The following is a 19226-nucleotide window of genomic DNA, read 5'->3' as shown; positions in this document are numbered from 1 at the left end:
TTATGCACACCTCTTAGCATTAGGAGCAGTGATAACAAGTTGAATACATAAACCCACATAAATGGTTCTCCCTAGAATTCATTAGGAAGTATTCTTGTTTACACAGAATTCCAATTGATTTCTGTGAGGGATCCAGGAGCATAGATTTCTACTTAGTGACAATCCACTGGAACACACAAATCCAGACGTGAAACTGATTCCCATGTGATATAGTTTGGATCTGTGTCCCTGCCCAAATCTCATGTTGAATTGTAATCCCCAATGTTGGAGGCGGGACATGGTGGAAGGTAACTGGATCTTGGGGGTGGGTTTCTTGTGAATGGTTTAGCACCATCCCCCTTGGTGCTGTCCTTGTGACAGTGAGTGAATTCTTGTGAGATCTGGTAGTTTAAAAGTGTGTGGCACCTCCCCACTTCTCTCTCTTGCTGCTCCAGCTATGTGACATGCTGCCTCCCCCTTCACCTTCATCATGATTTTAAGTTTCCTAAGGCCTCCCCAGAAGCTGAGCAGATACCAGTATCATGCTTCCTGTACAGCCTGCTGAACCATGAGCCAATTAAACCTCTTTTTAAAATAAATTACCCAATCTCAGGTATTTCTTTATAGCAATGCAGAACAGACTAATATACCATGTTACAGGTTATCAATATGAGAAAAGGAAGAGTGTAGTGGACATGTACTTGTTTCATAGACTGATCTAGGTTTGAATATCAGCTTTACAACAACTAGACAGACATTTTTGAGCCCCTGATCCCTCATCTAAACAATGAAGTCAATGCCAATGCAGGACAAGGTTGACTGGGAATTCAACCTCCATCCCCTCCTTTCTAACAGGACCCTAATTTTGTCTAGGTAACTACTCATCCAGGGCTGGCTTCATGGACAAGTGACAGGGCCACATGCTCAGAAGGGCCCTGTGCTTGGGGAAATGCTCTGCTATTACCATCTTGAAATGCTTAATAATTTTATCTTAGAACTTCTGGTTTGCAAGTAAAGTCTGCTGGGACAACACAGCACACAGTGAGCAGATAACATAAACATAATATGCACATCTGCTATCTTAGCCATCCCATTTGCTACCTCCGTAACATACTTACCTTCTACTTGCTTTTACTCTTGCTGGACTCCCATCACTGTGGCTTCACTGGAATTTGATGATCATGTTCTGTATCAACATGTCTGCAATTGAGTAGGTAGGGGTACTGCCAGCCCCGGGTGGCTATACTTTCCATTCCAATCATAACTTGCTTGGACACAGAAAGAAGGCAGTGGTATTCTAAGAAACACAAATTATCAAGGAAGCTTTTCACAGCCTTTCTTACTCATGTTACACCTTTGTGTTAGTCAAACACTTATTCTGAAAATGATGGAAGGGAAAGATAAGGCAACCCATGGTTCTTTTATTTCTTTAGGTCCTTCCTTATTCACAATGAGTAGCAATGTAGAGAGTGTTAGCAGAATGTGCACATATCAAGAAATGAAATAAAAATTGTTGAATTAGTTGTGTGCAGTATTTCCCTGCTTGGTAAGAATGAAATACTGTGCATGTATGAGCTACAAACTATGAATTACTTTATTTCACAGATTCACATAGGAATTAAGTTCCCTTATACATGCCAACCACAACCCTGGCTCCAAGTGTGGGAATGATAGCACCAGCGGTAATTTCATCCCACTTGCTGGTGATTGGTCCAGGACAGGCATGCCACTCAATCAGACCAATGAGAAGCTTGCTAGGGACTCCTGAGAAAGTTGTGTCTTCTGCTTCCAGAACCGACCTCTTTATTCCATCTTTCTACAAAGTGAGGATGAAGTCAACATGCAGAGGAGGGTAGAGTCACAAATTCATAGACAAAAAAAAAAAAAAAACTTTTTAAAAGAATTTGCGCGGCTGGGTGCAGTGGCTCACGCCTGTAATCCCAGCACTTTGGGAGGCCAAGACGTGTGGATCACAATGTCAGGAGATCGAGACCATCCTGGCTAACATGGTGAAACCCCGTCTCTACTAAAAATACAAAAAATTAGCTGGGCGTGGTGGTGGGCGCCTGTAGTCTCAGCTACTCGGGAGGCTGAGGCAGGAGAATGGCGTGAACCCAGGAGGCGGAGCTTGCAGTGAGCGGAGATGGCGCCACTGCACTCCAGCCTGGGCAACAGAGTGAGATGCCGTCTCAAAGAAAAATAAAAATTAAAAAAAAAAAAGAATTTGCGGAAAAATAGAACTAAAGCTTCCAGTCTAAGCAACCTAAACACTGGTCTCCTGCTGTGACTTCCAGGAATGTGAACCAACTATTCTATTGTTACTAAATCCAGTTTAAGATGGATTTTCTGTAACTTGATGCTGAAAGCACATTGATAAATGTTTGTTGACTGAGTGGATGAATGTGTACAGCATTATAATCCCTGGCATTGGACTGGCCATGACAAACTTTATGGCTCTTAAAGGAGGAGTCAATCTGACAGCTGAAGAACAAGGAAGAAGGCAGTGCAGGAAGGAAGGGGCACCCTGGTGTGCGCAGGGGTGAGAGGCTGACAAACATTAGGGGTCAGAAAGGAATATGGTCTGGAGATGCAAATGATTCATGCAGGGAGAGCAGGGACCATGGAGTGGCTGTCCTGGATTTTCAAGGGTCTGGGATTTTTCTCAAGGTCGCCGGCGTGGTTAGTTGTAGGGGAACCCTATGCTATGTGTAGAAGTACTTGGAGTGGGCCGGGGGCGCTGGCTCACGCCTGTAATCCCAGCATTTTGGGAGGCTGAGGCAGGCTGATCACGCAGTCAGGAGATCGAGATCATCCTGGCTAACACGGTGAAACCCCGTCTCTACCAAAAATACAAAAAAATCAGCCGGGCATTGTGGCGGGCGCCTCTAGTCCCAGCTACTCGGGAGGCTGAGGCAGGAGAATGGCGTGAACCAGGGAGGTGGAGTTTGCAGTGAGCTGAGATCGCGCCACTGCACTCCAGCCTGGGCGACAGAGCGAGACTCCGTCTCAATAAAAAAAAAAAAAAGGGCTTGGAGTAGTGAAGAGATCTGCAGCCGCACAGCCATGATAAGATCTTAGGAACTACCTCCTTATTTATATAAAGGTGCTTTACTGAAATATTAATAGCTCAGTTTGGGTTTGAAACCGAGCTCTGCCTCTCACTAATGGTGTAACCTAAGCAAGTTACTTTATCGTTCTGTGTCTTGGTTCCCTCAAAAGGAAAATGAAGAAGATATGAGCAGTACTTACCACCTCCTTTTCCATGAGGATAGTGAGGTCATCCAGCGTTTGGCACCTGGCAGGAGTTGCGTGGATGTTGGTTATTGTTATGTCTTTTGATTGCCTTACATGGTTCCTTGCAGGGGGAGAATTTTTTTTTTTTTTGGGGGGGGTCCACCATTCCTACGCCCTTCCCTCATCTTTTAATGTCTGGAGACTGCTGTCTGCAATTGTAAACCACTATTTCACCTTCCTGATGCCCACATTACATGTAGCTTATTTTTGCCTTACTGATATTCAAGCTGAAGGAGGATGATGAAGAAGCTCTTAGGACCAAATTCAACACCAGCCAGTCAGCCTCCCTGACTATCCCCAACAGAGACTGCAGTGGCTCGATTCTACAGCTTAGAGTTTGTAGAGGAAAAGCTAAAATCCACACAAGAAATATTTCTGTGGCCGATTTCAGCTGATTTATAAGATTTTTTCAAGTAAATAAAGCATATTTTCACCATTTTCAACATATCGTAGAATACTGTCCATCTTGGTGATCTGTTTCCCCAGGCCATATTTGGCAACATTTGGTATTACCTCCCACAGACTCTTGCATTTCCTTGGCCACAGGAATCAGATACGACCCTGTTAGGGACAGCACGTTTTCTTTAGTTTATTCATTCATATTCATTCAATGCTTATTGCATGCCAGGTACCATTTGGTGAGCTGCCTTACACAGTTATCTGCATTTTATATATTATGTGTGATATAACGGATGATCTTACACATGTGTACTTCTGCATTTCAAATAGCTCAAAGTAAACTACAGAGGGAATATGCAACTTAAACCACAAACTACTCTTAAAAAACTTTCCTTCAAAACTCCAACCAAGAATTGGATAGTTTGTAATTGCACTGATTTCTGGCCCCTGGATTAGTCTAATCTTACTGAAGTGGATATAGAAATATAATTCCATTCAGCACATTGTTATCACCAATATTTACAGCTTGCCTTTAAAAAGTAAACAAATTGGAGAAACTAGAAAAATTCTCAACCACCAAGTCCCCAAATTTCCATGAATCTTTATATTAACGTGATAAAAGATATAAAAATTCTTGGCTGTGGTTTAATACTAGAAGATGATTCAGATGTAGAACATCTGACAAAGATTTTAAAAATTCTTTTTTAATGAATATGCAGATTAAGCAAGCTCAGTGTAGAATAACAAAATCACATATGTTGTCAATTATTTGAAACACACAGCACAAACAGCCAATAAACACAGGTAGAACCCCTCAGTGTTGTTGGTAAGATTATGGGGGTGGGGAGACATTGCTTACAGCTGTTATGTTAATTAAGGAATAAAATAGCTCCATCTGCTACTCCATCTCTCCGTCGAGCTACCCACCCTTTTTGGTGCTTGGTTCTAAGTTGACACTGAGCTAGGGAGCTGACACCTAAGGCCCTGGCCTCAGTTGGTTTCCATGTTGAATAGAACTTGGAGAGGAAGGTATGGCAGGCTGAGTCACAGACTCTCATCTGAACACATCTCCATCACTCTTAGGCCTGAGATGGGGGTGGGTGGCATGGCAGGCTTGCCTTCTCCCATGCAGATGTAGCTGTGGTTATGGGTAAAAATCTGTGGAGTCATCTTGCTTTATTTTTCCACATAATTTGCATGTAGCACTAACCCCATTAGTACACAGTGTAGCCACCAATAGTCAGCTTTGGTTGCAAGATCCTAGGAGAGTGAAGTTTGGGATTTTTATCCAGTGTCTTTCTTAGGGCCCAAATCAGAGACACTTTCTGCTAACTGCTGAGACACAGATTAGACCACAGACTGAATAGATTTTATAAAAAATGGGGGGCTTCTCATGCATCCAGCCTTTATATATGAGCAAGAGACACTTTGTAGCTTTCTCTATCACCTCATGTTCCCTAATTATGGTAAAAATCATTCTGTCCAAGATGAAGGCAGGCAGAAGAGTAAGGAAGATTTAAAATGCATTATATTCATTATCATGCTTAAAGCCATTAGTATGTATCAAAAGTCTTTAATAAAATAAACATCCCATTGCTTTAAAAAGTCAGTGAAAAATCATATTATCCTTTTGTTTTTTCTACTCTCTTTTCTGGAGGAACTAAGGAGCAATGAAATATCAAGAAGGTAGTTAAATTTCAAGAGGAAAGATTCGTTGAGCACCTGTCATGTGGTGTGCATAGTCCTTTATGCGCAGAGTACCCCATTGTCTCCCTCACAGAGTCCACAAACCTCCCCTTGCTCTCAACTAGAGACCAGGAGAATTATTGTTCTTTCTAACCCTATGATGGAATTGGCAATCCCTTCTTGAATCCTTCCACCACCCCTACCCAACACCATGTCCCCCTACACGACACGATCCTTGAAAAAAGTGGCACATAACTGCAAGACTCATCCCACACAGAAAACAAGGAGAACAACCATTGACAACTAAGTGTTTCTCTAAAGAGGCAGCAGGGCTCAGGGGCAGAAAAAGGTCAGGTGGCGGGGCCTGTTTTATCAGAAGAAAAAGACCAAAGTCATGACAACAGAATAGATATTCTTTCTTTGAGACGAAATTGGGTTAGTGACTCTAAGAAAAAATATTAAGGTTGACGTCAGTTGCAAGCTCTCTTAGGAGTGGAGAATGGTCTGAGACTGGGATGCCCCAGTTTATCTAATTCTTTGGAGCCATCATTATCTTCCTCCAGAGATTACGACACTCAAGAAGAGGAAAATATCGGCAAAGATTGGTTGAAGAGCTGAGGCATTACTCAAATTGCAAGGTGGAGGAAAATGTTCAGGTTACTCTTCTTTTGGGGAGGGGTAGAGCTTTCTGAGGGAAGGGGCTAGGCTGTTTGTGAGGCATCAGGGGTGGAGGAGGTGCTAGGAGCCAGCAAGCAGAGAGGGATGGCGGGACATACCCCCAGGAAAACAGGTGTCGTAGGTATCTGTGTTTAGGTGGTTCTTCCTATTTATGCTGCAGGAAGACAGCTAAGTGGATTGTTGGTTGTTTCAACTTTTATTTCTCCCAGACTCTAATGTCTCTCTCAGAATCGCCTGATCTTTCAGTAAAAAGCCCTTCCTTCCCACCATGCCATCTACACTGTCCATAATGTGCGTGTACATTCCAAACCATTTTTGGGTGAAGGGCATTGAAACAGATGCCAGTGGCTCTGGAGAGCACCAGAAATAAACTTGAGAAGCTCAAGACAGTGTGATACAACTTCTTTACTGCTTCTATAAGTTAGTGAAGATTCCCCTAATAATGATATACACAATCTAAGTTATATTCACCTTAACCACCAAATAAGATTGCAACCCAAGAGGCTGTGAAATTCTTCTTCCTACATTTCTTTGAATCAGAAATCTCTTTAAAATCATCCAAACATAATGGTGAGAGGGCATGTGGAACACTTCAATCCAGGGCTTACAGCAGAAGTAGTCAAGAGTAAGATAAACAGTGTGATGAGGATCATGCAAGCCCAGCGTGTTGAGGAGCCCAAGATGCTGAAGCCTTTTGTATTGGGAATCATTGTAAAAATGCAAACAATGATGATGAAACTCACTGACTGGTTACAAAGTGCCAGGCACTGTTCTAACTGCTGTCCATGTAATAACTCATTTAATAAACAAATATTTTTGCAAATCAAGTGCAAAGAGAATAGAAGAGGTCTATTCGTTGTCCCTAATTTCCCTTGCAAGGCATACTAAACATTCAAACGAGCTTCTTTCTTGGTATAATTTATTATTTACTAATCACTGATAGCATCCTGAGACAACCAGAAAGAGCCAGCCTCAGACACCAACATAGCAAGGCCAACTCTACTAGATTCTACTAATAATGAAGTTCCCATCCCAGGGTCCCAGGATCACAGCCTATTGCAGAAGTGTGCAGCAGTCTCTCAGTGGTATAGATTTGAAATAGGTTGAAATAATGTTCTGTTGTTTGAGCAACATAAATGGAAGCAGCATTGCTAAATAAGCTATCTTTTAATCAAAGCCAATTTAACTATGTTTTTCTGTTTATAATTCATTAACTTTAAAAACATGGTATTATACAAAACATAGAAGTCATGAATTAAAATCCCTACAATCAAATTAGACTCTGCATGTCTGGGATATTTAAAAGATAATGTATAGGGGTTGCCATGGTAACTCATCAAGTGGTAATTCTGTACCTTTCTGAGTGAAAACCTAGAAAGGAGAAGACAAGCAATTTGGGGAGATAACAGCATCAGAAATTGAGTTCATCTGTAACTTAGGCTCTCTGTGAGTTTGTTTACCAGCTATTCACCATGTGGATGAAAAACAGTAAAAAGACAAAAAAGATTCACATTTCAAGGCTCCCTCAAATTGCCAATTCCACTCTATAGCTGATTCTCAGCACAGGAGGAAATGGGACTAGAATGCTGGGAGATGACACTATCATCGAACAGTGAGCTCCGAGGAGAAGCCTAATTGTTACTTCTCAATGGCAGAAGGCAGGTGCTTCCCCCGGGGCAGGATTCTGTTTAATCCTTAGGTTAGAGCCCAGCTTCAACTCAGTGTCACAGGTCAATTACCACCCTCCAACCCTGAGGGGCGACATGAACCATACTCACGCACCGGCGCATGCTCCCTCCTCAGCACCTCTGTACATTCAGAGGTCCTGCATGGGATGCCGAGAACTCACACCCTTCCAGGGCTGCTGAAGATCATATGACTGATCATCAACTTTGATTTTGACCCATCTGTCAACAACGACACAATTGATGAAAACTTTTTAGGCTTTTTTGTAACTCTTTGCTTTCTCTCTCACCTTATTTAGATGGCATTGAATCCAGGTTCTCTAAGACTGTCATCCCCACTCTCACACCTGTCCCGGTTTCTCTGTTTAAAATATTTGTATGAAAACCGATAGATTATAAAATCTACTTCCTAAGCAGGTAAGTTGCCTAATATGGCCTGGAAATGCGAACGACCATAATAATTGTGAGGCAGGGATTTATGTCACCTAGCTTTTAAAATTCCAAACGATGAGGAATAGTAGAATCAATTGCATGGGTGTTGTCAACGGTACTGAGTTATGTTATTTTCAGTGGAGACAACTTTTCCCCTGCCCGGGAACACTGGTGGTTGGGGGTCTTATGAAAAGTCAGTGATGGCAGAGTTGTGACAAAGTGAGGGCCAGAGAAGCGTTCTCTTTTTAGATGATGTGTAAGTGTGATGAATATGTTTAGAATGTAGACACAGATAACACATTAGCAAACAAAGTAAATAATGTTTTAGTTATCGAGACAATTCCAGTGTTTACTGGAGTTACACTGGATTCTATTTCTTTTATTAGGAATTTACTTAACTTCATAACTTTGCACTGGAGAATTATTTATGAAGCAACTAATGAGGCCTGGATAGGGATATCAATGCTAAATCAACTGGCCATGCTTGAACCAAAGGGTTCTACCTGGGAGCAGTGTACTTTTCAATACAAACCAACAGCTATGTGCTGATGGGCCATAGCAGTAATAAAAGCGGTTCTATTCTATAAATGGCATATGTTGCCTTCTACGACAAGGCATGATAATGTGCCTTTTCATGCCAGGCACCTTCCCTGATAATGGATCAGTTTCCATCTTAGTTTCTACAGAATTACCTCTAATCCCCTCAGACCACATTCATCAGAGGAAAGCCTTCACTGAAATTAGCTTGCTATAGAAAGTGTTAATGGCTACAAAACATTGTGAATGTACTTAATGGCACTGAATTCTACACTTAAAAAAGGCAGTAATCATAAACTGCATGTTATATATATCTTACCATAATAAAAATGCCATTATCAAGATTTTTTATAAGAGTGATATGGTAGAGGGTGTTAGGCTGTTCTTGCATTGCTATAAAGAAATACCTGAGACTGGGTAATTTATAAAGCAAACAGGTTTAATTGGCTCCCAGTTCTGCAGCCTATACAGGAAGCATGATGCTGGCATCTGCTTGGCTTCTCGGAAGCCTCAGGAGACTTACAATCATGGCAGAAGGTGAAGGGGGAGCAGGCATGTCACATGGTCAGAGCAGAAGGAAGAGAGGGAGTGGGGAGGTGCCACACACTTTCAAACAATCACATTTCATGAGGACTCACTCTACTGCAAGGACAACACCAAGGGGATGGTGCTAAACCATTCATAAGAAACCCACCCCCATGATCCAATCACCTCCCACCAGGCCCCACCTCCAATACTGGGGATTACAGTTCAACATGAGATTTGGGCAGGGACACACATCCAAACTATATCAGGGTGCTAGGGAGGGGAAGTGGGAAAGAAGGGTAAGACAGCACTGAAAGGGAGGAAAGGAGGGAGAGGGAGAGGAAGAGAGAGAGGGGGTGGAGCAAGTGAGGGAGGGAGAGAGAAAAAAAGATATTGACTAATGAGAATGAGTTTCAGAGTATGGCAGAAGTTTTTTAGGTAGACGAAAGTGTGAAGTGTTGCAGTAGACATCTGTGATGCTTGGCTGCCTGGCATCTGAACACCCTTTCTACTCTGGAGGAATCTCAAGATGAAGCTGAGGGTGGCATTTGGGGAATAAACTGACTGAGGCAGATCTAAGAGAATGCATATGCCTAGGATGCTACATCTTGAGGGAGGGACTAAGATGCAGGTTAAGCCAGCTGTGGATGGCTCTGTTGTGTCATTTCCTCTGGTTCTTGCCCTTTCTCCTGTTTTTTTTTTTTTTTTTTTTCCAGCTCTCATGTTAATTCTGCAATAAAATCCTTCTGGTAACTTTTTTTCAACCTAAGTTATTCTATGTTAGTTTCTGCGGTTTGCAATGTTAATACAAACAGAAAACAAATAATTACTCCCACATTGTCAAATAATACTTGAAATCAAGTTCAAAACAGAATTTCAACTGCGTGTGTGTGTGGTTTTTTTTTTTTTAACAAAATGAGAATCTTAGCTGAATTGGTAGCCACAAATCTTCCTCTGTTGTGGCAAAACCGTTTGATCTTGCCCATTTTCAGTCAAACAGGGGCTTGGGTAATTGGGAAATAGTTTTCTATTCTATCACAAAATCCAAATACCCTGGAAGATTAGAAGGACTGATTTCATGCTCTCTCTCTTTTTGTTATGGCTTCTTCAAAGGTTGCAGTAGGAATTCCCAAAGAAGAGTCTGTCTTTTCCCTAAGAGCCTTACTAATGAGATGCCAGCAGCAGAGACATTATCTAGTGGACCCTGGGCTATTCCTCCAGAGTGAGACAAGAAAGAGCTGACTAGGACCCAGGCTCCAAACCACAGAGCCCCATGCTGAGAAGCAACCTCATTCCCACTTGGGAGGGCAGGTGAGGGGGTGGTTTTTCTCCTAGCATAAAGTCTTCATCTCTTTCTTTGAGTTTATCAACCTTGATACTCAAGACAGTTCTGAAGAAATTGTGGAGCCCTGGTATGGTTTGGCTGTGTCCCCACCCAATCTCATCTTGAATTCCCACATGTGAGAGCGACCTGGTGGGAGGTAACTGAATCATGGGGTTAGGTCTTTCCTGTGCTGTTCTCGTGACAATGAATAAGTCTCAAGAGATCCAACGGCTTTATAAGACGGAGTTTCCCTGCACAAGCTCGCTCTCTCTTTTCCTGCTGCCATTCATGTAAGACGTGACTTGCTCCTCCTTGCCTTCTGCCATGATTGTGAGGCTTTCCCAGCCATGTAGAACTGTAAGTCCCTTAAACTTCTTTTTCTTCCCAGTCTTGGGTATGTCTTTATCAGCAACATGAAAACAGACTAATACAAGCCCAGAAGCGCCCAAACCCAAAATGTCTGTGTAGCAGCAGCATCTCTGGCTGTGGGTTGACCAATGGGGTGTTTCTGTTTACTTCTTCTTTACCTCCTCTCCTTTTTCCCTGATGATTTGCCCACAGGTGTCAGAAATGAGCTGTGTACCAAAGCTTATTTACATCCTAACTCTAAGACAAACTATGCTTTTAAAAAAGCTACATTATCTCTGAGGATTTCAACCAAAAGGCTGAAATAGAATCCCAGAAGCCTGTATTGGAATCACTTGGGGTGGGTTTATTTTCTCCTAAATGATGAACATTCACTGCCCTTGTCCTCTAGATGTGCACACACCTCCATTAGGAAAAGCACTCACTTTTCGTTGAGGTGACCAGGGCAATGTGCAGCAGGTTTTTTTCAGGATGAACAGTTCCTGGCGGGGATTTGCACCCAGTGTTTCCTGCTCCACATCTGCATGGTATCCATCGGGCACATGGTGGAAACCAGAATCTGGGTCCATCCTGGCTCTGCCCTTTAAGCACCAGGCTGCTTGACAGCACCCCAGTTTGCACTTGCATTTGGAGAATTGTAAGGAGTGGGGAGAAAACAGGGTAAGAACATGTCGGGCAATGCAAAGCACTCTAGAAACACCATTTGCCAGTGTCATGAGTTCTAGTTGTATGGGGCGTGAGTGCTAATGCTCTCAAAGGACCGCTCTGGAAAAGAAATGAGGCTGAATGTTAAACAGTGACAAGTGCCTTATGCCTTGCTTCAATGAGAAAAAAAAAGGTCTTCTTTTTCTTGCTATAGAAAAAAAAAAAGGAAATTGAGAACATGAGTGACTTACAGGTGAGCTGGTTCCTCTCTGAGAAGTTCGAAAATGTGTACCGAGGTAGAAATCATCATAACTTTGTTAACAGAGGTGTCCCATTTTCTTTCCAAGAGATATGAGGAGCACTGGGGACTTATATTTGATTTCCTTACTTTGTTTTCTCTCTGCCAATTCTTCTAATGGAGAAAATACGTGGTTATCGGAGAGAAAGAGGAATAAAAGACAATGTTATTATGGAACAGGCTATTACCAAGCCAAGGTTGATAATGGAGAGAAGTTGCATTTAGGAAGATATATAGTGATGTCTGACCAAAGTTAAAAAAATAGATAAAGAGATTCTGTTAGGGACTTGGCATTATCTTTTGTAAAGATGGCACACTATTTTCAATTGCAATTTTATGAGTTTTTTAGAAACTAAAATAACAAAATAATTACATTAATGCCTACATAGACATGTTTGTGTTGTGTGATATTCTTGAAATATTTTAAGTCCTTTGCATAATCAGATTAAGTAACATGAACACAAAACTCTATAGCTAAAGGCCAGTGTGATCCCAGGAGAGACCAGCATTAGCAAACAAATTAATTCCCGAGTAAACCAGAGAGAAAGGAGTTAAGCCTTTGATCTGAGACTTACTATTTCCAAACCATCTTCAAGTTAAATTACAGATATATCTCCTGAAGTGAATCATTGGAAACCAGGGCATACATGGCACCCCATTCTTTCCTTCTATGACCCCATTGAAGGAGGCAGGTTGTGTGAGTGTGGCGAGACGCAACGCTCCATTTTGAAACACTTTGCCAATTCCCCCCCCCCCCCCACCCCCATGACCTTGGGTAAATGACTTCAGCACTTTTGAGCAGGGTGCTGCCTTTCCTACACTATAAAAATGGCTGTTATGTCTATCGATCATGCAGAGGTGCCACGAGGCTTAATTTATTAGTTAATGTTTGTGTTACACTCTGCAGCTCTTACATGGAAGGTGTTATAGAAATGCAAAGCAGCAATATATTACCTAAACATCTGCCTCCTCAAATAGCTCTCCAGAAAGTTTTCATTGCTTCAGCACAAGTGATTTCCCTCAAAATGTATAATTTTGTCCAGGTCTTTCTTGGCCCATAAATTGATTCTCCCTCTTTTCACAGCATAGGGTCTCTGTGCAGAGCACACTTTCCATCTTGTCCCTGAAATGTTCACTGCGGATGCTCTCCCTTGTGTGCATTGCAATTACTGACAGTTTCTTTTTCCTCATCATGTTTGCCCTCTTCATTCTTTACTCCAAAAAGCTACTATAATTTAACCCTTCTTTATATGCTTAATTTCATACATGGACATGTTATGTCTCACCCAAGAGCATGATGTTTTAAAATTAGGCACTAAAAACAAAAGAAATCACTTAAGAATTTTCTTGAAAATAAAATAAGAAAATGCAAAAATAGAAGGTCCAAGTCTGAACATGTTTTGATGAGATGAAGTTAACTGCTAAATTGCTAAAGATTGTATTGGAGATTATTTCTGGTAATGTTAATATTGTCCATAATTTTGTAAAAGTAAGTTCTTCATTAAAGAACTCTATAGCAAATGGGTATTATTTACATAGAAATTCCAGAGTTCCAATATCTATTTGCCTGGGATTTAGATAACTTCTTTTCCAAACACGATTAGAGAGAGAAAATAATAAACTATGCCAACATATTGTATTCAAAGGCTTTCTTCTTTCCACATTTTTTACTTTCACTTCAGTTTTGAGACTATTTTTTTATTTGCATATTATTCTTCAGCCCTACGTTTTTGGTTATGGGAGTATCTTAAAATGTACCTGGGATTTGATTGATTGGTTGAGAGACGGGGTCTCACTCTGTTGCCCAGGCTGGAGTGCAGTGGCATAAACATGGTTTGCTTGCAGCCTCAACCTCCTGGGCTCAAGCAATCCTTCCTCCTTGGCCTCCCAAAGTTTTGGTATTACAGGTGTAAGCCACTGCACCCAGCCCTGGGATTTGTCTTAAACAGGTATGATTGTAATTGCCCAGGCAGGTTCTTCTTGCCCACTGCCCAGAAAAGCCAATGCACTGAGCGCAGCAAGAGTGTTCACAGCAAGGAAAGATTTAATTATTGCAGGCCAGCCAAATGGCATGATGGGAGATAATTCTAAAATCTGCCTCCCTGAGAATTTGGGGACTAGGGTTTTTCAAGGCTAGTTTAGCAAGCAGGGGACTAGGGAATGGGGAATATTTGTTGGCTGGGTTGGAGATGAAATCACAGGGGGTCGACCCTGTCTTGTGCTGAGTTAGTTCCTGAGTGTGGGTTACTGGTCGGGGTGGTGCCAGTTGGTTCATACAGAACCAAAGATCTGAAACATATCTCAAACACCAGTCTTTGGTTTTACAATAGCAACGTTCTCCATAGGGGCAATTGGTGAAGTTATAAATTTTGTGGCTACATCACTCCTGAGTAGTAAGTAATTTTTAAAAAGCAAGTTATGAAACAATGACTGGTTAGGGTTTATACCTACGTCTTAGCAGAATTCAGGTTCCTACCACAATTGTAACCTTGTGAACTTTCATTAGTTTTAAAAAGGTGGTTTTTGTCCCCGAGTAAGGTGGGGGTTAGTTTCAGGAAGGAACTGCTATCATCTTTGTCTTAAAGTTAAATTATAAACAAAATTCCTCCCATAGTTAGCTTAGAATGAGCAAAGGCTTAGCTTGTGAAGTTAGAAGCAAGATGGAGTCAGTTATGTTAGATTTCTCTCACTGTCATAATTTTGCAAAGACAGTTTCATCACAGATATAGAGACAACTGTCTTTGAAAGAAGAGTTTATTACTTACAGGTTCCAAGAGAAGGGGCATGCCATATTATGTCAGGCCTCCGGGGAAGTACCCAGGTCAGTCAGGAGGCAGAAGGAATGAGGGAAAAGCCTGGTCTAGAGCCTTACTGTGGTTTCCATGGGAGAGAAAGGGTGAGGCAGGGAAGGCAGGTTTGAGCAAGCTTAGAATTGGATAGTTTGGATAATGTGGGCAGGCTCTGGCCATAGGGGTGGTCTCTAGTTGTCTGATGCCCGGCCTTGGGTGATTTGGCAGTGGAAATACTGGCTTGGTGTATTAGAGCGAGATAAAGGTGGTGGTTGAGGATATGGGCTTTGGATTGGTGGGGTTGTATACAAAAAAGGTGTGCTCACAGGCAAGTTGTCTGCTATCTCTAAAAATTAGCTAACCCCTGGAGAGGCAGTCCCTCCCCAGGTCCACACAGCCCCCACAGTGTCAAAGCATCATAAAATATGAAAAAAAAGAACATGATTAATACAGGGGTATCATCTCTGAAATTTTCCAAGCAAATCTTTAAACTAAGTTTGGCTATATAATTCGTTTTATTTAGTGATAAAATAAATGCTTTATAAGGAAAAAAGTTGTGAAAAGAATCATGAAAATTGCTACCATTGATGAACACTTACTACGCCTAGCAATTGATGAAACAGTACATATATGACCTCAGTTGAAGTTTAAACTACAAAAGAAAGCTAAATGAAAAAGAAAAGCTTAAATTACCTCCTGCCCTTATTTACTTGTTGTTTGCAAGAGGCAGATTCAGGCAGCTTGGAAAGAGGTAAATCAGCATTTTCTTCTTTCTAGACAGAGCTGAGTCAGCCTCCCAGCACTCATGTGTGGTGTTGTGAGGCTGCTCAGTTAGGAGCATAACCTGCTACATCGGGCAGTTAATTGGCCAATTTGAATGAGTTCTGGCATTGTTTGGCAGCTCAGCTCTGACAGTGACTCTAACAGAAAATCCCTCCATATATGTCCTCAGTTTGTGGGTAAGCGTTCTTAAACTGGCAGTATGCAGGGAGTTACTACCTGGCATATGTACCACCACATCCCGAACCATATCGATGGCAGGTATCATTTTGTCTGAGCAAGGACGCAACCTCAGAAACTCTCAACAGAGTGTTCTAGGAAATTCACACCCAATTTTCATAGGTTGGCATAATAGATGAAACATATTTATTTGCCATCTGATGTGGCTTTGCTGTCTCCCCACCCAAATCTCATCTTGAATTGTAGCTCCCATAATTCTCACATGTCGTGGGAGGGACCTGGTAGGAGGTAATTGAATCACATTGACAGATCTTTCCCATGCTGTACTCGTGATAGTGAATAAATCTCACGAGATTTGATGGTTTTATAAAGGGGAGTTCCCCTGCACCCGCTCTCCTGTCTGCTGCAATGTAAGATGTGTCCTTGCTCCTCCTTTGTCTTCCACCATGATTGTGAGGCCTCTCCAGCCATGTGGAACTGTGAGTCTATTAAACCTCTTTTTTCTTTATAAATTACTCAGTCTCAGGTGTGTCCTTATTAGCAGCATAAGAATGAACTAATACACCATCTCTATACAGAAGGATGAAGACTCTATCTCTATACATAATTATAACTACTTTTTAGAGTATTGTAGATCAAAAGACAATCAATTACTATTCATTGACTAAAGAAAATCAGACATAATTTGATGTTTATATGTTTATAATGGATATTTGTCCATGAAATGGGATAAATATGAAATGAGACATTCAAAAATGAAATGTCTTATGAAATGTACACTCCTGCTGATGAACTCAAGCCTTTTCCCAGCTAGCTTCAGATGGGCATCTATTGCTTTGGACTGCACAACATCATCCCCTAGTGCCACTTTCCTCTAACACCAGGACCACTCATTCCCATGGGTACCCAATTCCATAGCTGTGGTGTGGTTTGATTGGAACTGCTGTTGCCAGCCTTGCCTCACTCCAACCTCCCCACCCCCCACCCCAAGCTGTACAGAGGTAGGCACCTGGTCCAGCTAGGTAACAATATCCCTCCATCCATAGTGACTGCTTCTAGGCTGAGCCAGTCACAGCTCTTCCCATCAGGGGAGACCATTTCTGTAGGAGATGCTAGGCTAGGAGGGTGATATGGTTTGGCTCTGTGTCCCCACTCAAATCTCATGTTGAATTGTAATCCCTGAAGTTGGAGGTGGGGCCTGGTGGGAGGTGATTGGATCATGGGGGTGGTTTCTGATGGTTTAGTACCATCCCCCTAGTGCTATCTCATGACAGAGTTCTCCTGAGATCTGGTTGTTTGAAAGTGGGTAGCAACTTCCCCTCCGCCTTCCTCCTGCTCTGGCCATGTGAAGACCATGCCTACTTTCCCTTCCCCTCCTGCCATGATTATAAGTTTCCTGAGGCCTCCCCATAAGCAGAAGCCGTATAGCTCACAGAACCGTGAGCTCATTAAACCTCTTTTCTTTATAAATTACCCAGTCTCAGGTATGTCTTTATAGCAGTGTAAGACCAACTAATATATAGGTATTAGTTGGGTATAAGCAAGGGGCCGGTGGTGGTCACCTTTCCTGTCATGTGAAAGACTGCAGGTATAATTATGTGAGCACAGTCAAGAGACAAAGGGAGAGAGACAGCGACAGTGATGGGGACAGAGTCTGAGCTGTTGGATTCAGCTGTTCCTGAAATCAGAGGCACACTGAACTTCCCAGTCCCAAGAGGCAATAAGTTCCTTTCGTGTCCCCTTAGGCTAGTTCAGAAATTGGATTTCTGAATTTGCAGCTGGCAGAGTTCTAATTAATACAAAGACATGTTAAAAAAAAAACAAAGGGATATTTTTTACTGTCTTTATAGTGCTATTTTGTGGTGTTCTGATTGTTGCACAGGTGCTTGTTATTGAAGAGATACATGCTCTATATAAAAGACATTTACTGAGTGCTTACTATTGCTAGGCATTATTCTAAGTACTTTCCAAACAGTGAGTAAATTAATTCTCATAAAATCATTTGCAGTGGGTATTACTAGCACTGTTATACAGATGCAGAAACTGGGACAGTAAAACAGTAAAGAAACCTGTCCTAGGTCACAAAGCCTGCAAGTGGCAGAGCTGGGATTTGAACCTAGGCAGACTGGCTTGAGTCTGTGCTCTTAGCCACTATGCTAACACTTACAACTTGCTTTTGTCCTAGTTTTATATTTCATAATTACATCTAATAACAAAAGAGAACAAGGCACCATATACCTTCTCCTTTCCATGCCTTGAATGCTGGCCTCTAGCTGCTGTTCTTCCAAGGTGAGAAAGAGACCTAGTTATACTTTACAGAGAATTTGAGAATCATGGTCCTTTAGACTTGGGAACATTTTGGAAGAAACACTGTCCATAAGCCTCACCTAAATTGGCACAACTGAAAATGCCCATCTTTTCATAAGTCTATTGAACGATGTTATTCAACCAGTGATAAATTAACCCCAAAATACATAGGTGAACTGCAGTATATAACATAGAATAAATATATCTGAGAAAGTCAAATGTTGTGAGATGGGAAAGGGTATTCCTGCTGCTCAAGGATTAGAGTTGAAAGCAGGAAAATCTGCTGTGCTTAACTGGGTAAAGTCACAGCATTTACATTTCTTGTTGATAGCTAGTGAAGATTCTCCTTGAAGCTCAAGTTCTCGCTGCCCTCTGTCCCAGTCCCCTGTAGAATTGTCAAATCCCGCTTTTGCACTTACTTGATTACCTGCTGAAATCCTGAAATTGCCACAGCTGTTGCCATTTCAGCTCCTTGAATTTATGAGCACCAATGCATCTCCCTTGCATCTGCTTTGGCTGTTGCTTTTGAAAGAAGCGATCACACAAGGAGGGGTAGAGGAAGAGGCCCAGATAGTTCTGTGGCACTGAAGGCAGCTAAGAAAAGAAGGAACTCTTGACTTTGCGATTAGAATAGTAGCAACTGAGAACATTAAATGTGTTTATCTTTCTTCTGAGGAATGCCAAGTATTTTTAAAAAGAGAACCCTGACTCATCGTGCAGAAGCACAAGGACACACACTAAAAATAGTGGCGTGGTTTCTAACATCGAGATGCTCCGCAGCGGGTGACGAGAGGTTTGCTTCTAAATAGACAGGTAACCTACGGAGAGCATATGACGATCTTCTCTCTAAAGGAGTCTGTCAACTCTGTGGGATCTTCCTTTCAGATGACTGATGGGTACAGCAGGGTGGAGGTCGGGAAGGGGAGGCCAATGGATATGGAGGTGGTACTGTTTCCATAAGCATTTCTCTTCTTTCCTTAATGGAATTGACATGCACTCTGGCTTCCGCAACATCCTAGATTAAAGTGGCTTTAAGCCAAGGAGTAAGCCAGTCAGACACCCTTTACACATCCTCAGTTCTAGGTGGGCTCTGGTCTGGGACCAACTATTCTCCCTGATTGATCTGTGCCCTGCCACGGCCTCAGAGAAAGACTGATTCCTGGGTATTCACTAAGGACAGTAAGATGCTTCTGGACAGTCAGATATTTGGAACCTTGATATTCCCCACAGTTGAGTCCACTGGCTCTTTATGCACAGGTGACCAGCACTGACCGAAGCTTCTCAGAGTGAAACTGAGCATCTTTCCAGGTGCCCGCACCGCC

At 42.1% G+C, this 19226-nt stretch overlaps 1 long non-coding RNA gene across 1 annotated transcript in view; it reads right to left on the bottom strand.

The window, feature by feature from the left end:
* LOC134757183 (uncharacterized) overlaps positions 1–18436 on the bottom strand; it is a 121823-nt gene extending 103387 nt beyond the window's left edge. The window contains exons 1-4 of the long non-coding RNA XR_010130881.1: positions 18332–18436; positions 7819–7943; positions 3229–3274; positions 1098–1276 (exon numbers count right to left, since the gene is read on the bottom strand). This is a non-coding gene — a long non-coding RNA (uncharacterized lncRNA). The remainder of the gene's footprint in view (positions 1–1097; positions 1277–3228; positions 3275–7818; positions 7944–18331) is intronic.
* Positions 18437–19226: the final 790 nt, after the last annotated feature.

The sequence above is a fragment of the Gorilla gorilla genome, chromosome 15 (genome assembly GCF_029281585.2).
Source record: "Gorilla gorilla gorilla isolate KB3781 chromosome 15, NHGRI_mGorGor1-v2.1_pri, whole genome shotgun sequence".
Lineage (NCBI taxonomy): Eukaryota > Metazoa > Chordata > Mammalia > Primates > Hominidae > Gorilla > Gorilla gorilla.
This window is presented reverse-complemented; position numbering and strand designations above follow the sequence as displayed.